Raw genomic sequence first — 3237 nt, forward strand, 5'->3', positions numbered from 1 at the left:
CACACAAATATTCTCTGTCTTTCTTTCTCTCTCACACAATCACAGTCTTTTAACACTTAAGTTTGAACTAGTAGGAATTTGTTGAAAGTCACACATAAGTCTCCAGTAGAAATGTGCCAGACTATGGAAATGCCTGTATACAACATTATAATGACTGGCTGTTATGAAGAAAGAAATCTATTAAAATGGTGTGTCAATAAAAAATGAAAAATATAATTAACAATCTGAACCAAAATCTTTAAATCGTTTTACTTGTTTCAGTCATTAAAGTGCACCCATGCTGGGGCACACCTTTGAAGAATTTTTGCTAAATGAATCGACCCCCAGTAATTTTTTCTCTTTTTTAAGCTCAGTTTCATTTAAGCAGTCTCTTATACTGAGCCACTCAGTTACAGGTACATAAGTGCACCAACACCAGTTGTCAAGCAGTGGTCGGAGACAAACATAAACACAAATACATGTGCGCGCGCACACACACACACACACGCGCATACACACACACACACACATACACAGAAAGTAGGATACAGTATCCATTTATAAACATTTAATAGACTTGGTAGTATATAATTGGAGCAAAACAATATACAGTGTCCCTACCAGCAATTAATATAATATATATATAGGCACTTGAGTGGCTGTGTGGTATGAAGCTTGTTTCCCAACCACATGGTTCTGGGTTCAGTCCCACTGCATGGCACCTTGGGCAAGTGTCATTTACTATAACCTCAAGATGGCCAAAGCCTTGTGAGTGGATTTGATAGACAGAAACTGAAAGAAGCTTGTCATATATGTGTGTGTGTGTGTATTTGTATGTCTGTGTTTGTCTCCCCACCATTGCTTAACAACCGATGTTGTGTGTTTATGTCCCCGTAACTTAGCAGTTTGGCAAAAGAGATCGATCAAATAAGTACTAGGCTTACACAGAATAAGTCTTGGGGTTGATTTGTTTGACTAAAGGCAGTGCTACAGCATGACCACAGTCAAATGGCTGAGACAAGTTAAAAATAAAAGAACATATATATATCATCATCATCATCATCATCATTTAACGTCTGCTTTCCATGCTAGCATGGGTTGGATGATTTGACTGAGGACTGGCGAACCAGATGGCTGCACCAGGCTCCAATCTGATCTGGCAGAGTTTCTACAGCTGGATGCCCTTCCTAATGCCAACCACTCTGAGAGTGTAGTGGGTGCTTTTTGACATGGGTTGGACAGTTTTACCACAACCAGTTAGGCTATGGGCTGCACCAGGTTCCATTGTCTGTTCTGGCATGGTTTCTGTAGCTGCAAGCCCTTCTTAACGTCAACCACTCCATAGAGTGTACTGGGTGCTTTTAATATGGCACCAGCACCAGTGCTTTTCCCTCGGCACCACCACTGGTATCAATTTTGCTGCAATGGGTGAGTCAAGAGTGCATTCTTTTCAGTTTCTATCGACCAAATCTACTTGCAAAGACTAGGTTGGCCCAAGGTTATAGTGGCAGATACTTTCCCAATGTGCCATGCAGTGGAACTGAACCTAGAACCATGTGGATCGGAAGCAAACTTCTTACCACACAGTCAAGCTAAAATTCTTTTAGCTGCTAAGTTAGTGTTAACATAGTTACCTCTTTAGCATTCAGATTATTCTGTCAGATGTAATGTTTATTTTATTCACATTGTTTTGAATTTATTAGTTTTGAGACTGATTGTTTATTTTTAGAGTGACATTGAAGAGTACGTGTGAGGGGTCTGATCTGGCCAGTTTAAACATAAACCAGGTGGAATATTTGAGCTGGATTTTGCCAGTTTAAATGTTGAAGATTAAAATGTATGGAGACATTAAGAGTTTAACTTGAATAATTGTTGGTGAAGAAAAAATATTAGTTAATGATTTTTGAATAATTGTTGGTGAAGAAAAAATATTAGTTAATGATTTTTGAATAATTATTTTGAATAATTTTGGCATGTATGAAAGTGTTGGATTGGAAATACCATGGATAAAAAACACACCAATATTATGATGCATACAAGGTGTCGACCTGGCAGGACCATTACCAAGTCAGGTAAAATTCTTAGCAGCATTTCAGTTGTCTTTATGTTCTGAGTTCAAATCTCACAGAGGTTGTCTTCATCTTTTATCCTTCTGGAGCCAATAAAATAAGTACCAGTCGAGCACTGGGATCAATGTAATTGACTTATCCTATGCCCTGAAACTGCTGGTCTTGTGCCAAAATTTGAAACCCTTCAAGGTTGTAAGTTGGAAGAATTGTTAGCATGTGAGGCAAAATGCTGCTAAGCATTTTGTCCGTCTTGACGTCCTGAGCTTAAATTCCATTGAGGTCAACTTAGCTTTTCTTCCCTTCAGGGGCAATAAAATAAGAGCCATTTGAGCACTGGCATCAATGTAATTGACATACCATCACCCCAGAACTTGCTGACCTTGTGCTAAAATTTAAAACCAATATTATGTTCTAAGTTCATATCCTTCTGCAGTCCACTCTCGTCTTCTGAAGCACTGTGATCATAAGTCATGGATATAATGGGCAGTTGTCTAGTAGGTTCAGTAAACTTGTTATTAATAAGAAAATTCTCTCGTGCCCCTTGCATTGATTTGTCCTGGGTCCTATAATGACAGCACCTCTAGTAGATAAAAATGAGTACCAAGTCAAGTATCAGGGTTGATATAATTTTGGCTGTTTTCTCCTCCCATGGTTTTGGGTTTGTACCTATATAAGAAACCAGTATCTTGGCATAATGGAGGCACATGTCTTAGTGGTTAGAGTGTTGAACTTATGATCATAAGATTATGGTTTTGATTTCTGGACCAGGCAACGTGTTGCATTCTTGAGTAAATCACTTCACTTCACATTACTCTAGTCCCCTCAGCTGGCAAAAGAGAGTAATCCTTCTATGGACCAATATCTCATCTAGATTGGGGAAACATATGCCATAAAACTGGGAAACTGGACCTTACGAGTCAGCATGACTCAAGAAAGTAACTTCACCTTTACCTTTAGTATCTTGGCAAGTGCAGGAGTTAACTTAGTAGGTGTCTTGTTCTATCGAATGGCAAATGTAGCATGCCATGGCCTGGTTGTTGAATTGATACACTGAAGGCATAATATAATAATATACACTCTCTCATTAATTTCATACTTGTTTCAGTTGTTAGACTGTGACCATTTTTGGGCACCACCTTAAAGGCTTTGGTCAAACAAATCTACCATCATACATACATACATATATATA

This window comes from Octopus bimaculoides, chromosome 3, assembly GCF_001194135.2.
Source record: "Octopus bimaculoides isolate UCB-OBI-ISO-001 chromosome 3, ASM119413v2, whole genome shotgun sequence".
Lineage (NCBI taxonomy): Eukaryota > Metazoa > Mollusca > Cephalopoda > Octopoda > Octopodidae > Octopus > Octopus bimaculoides.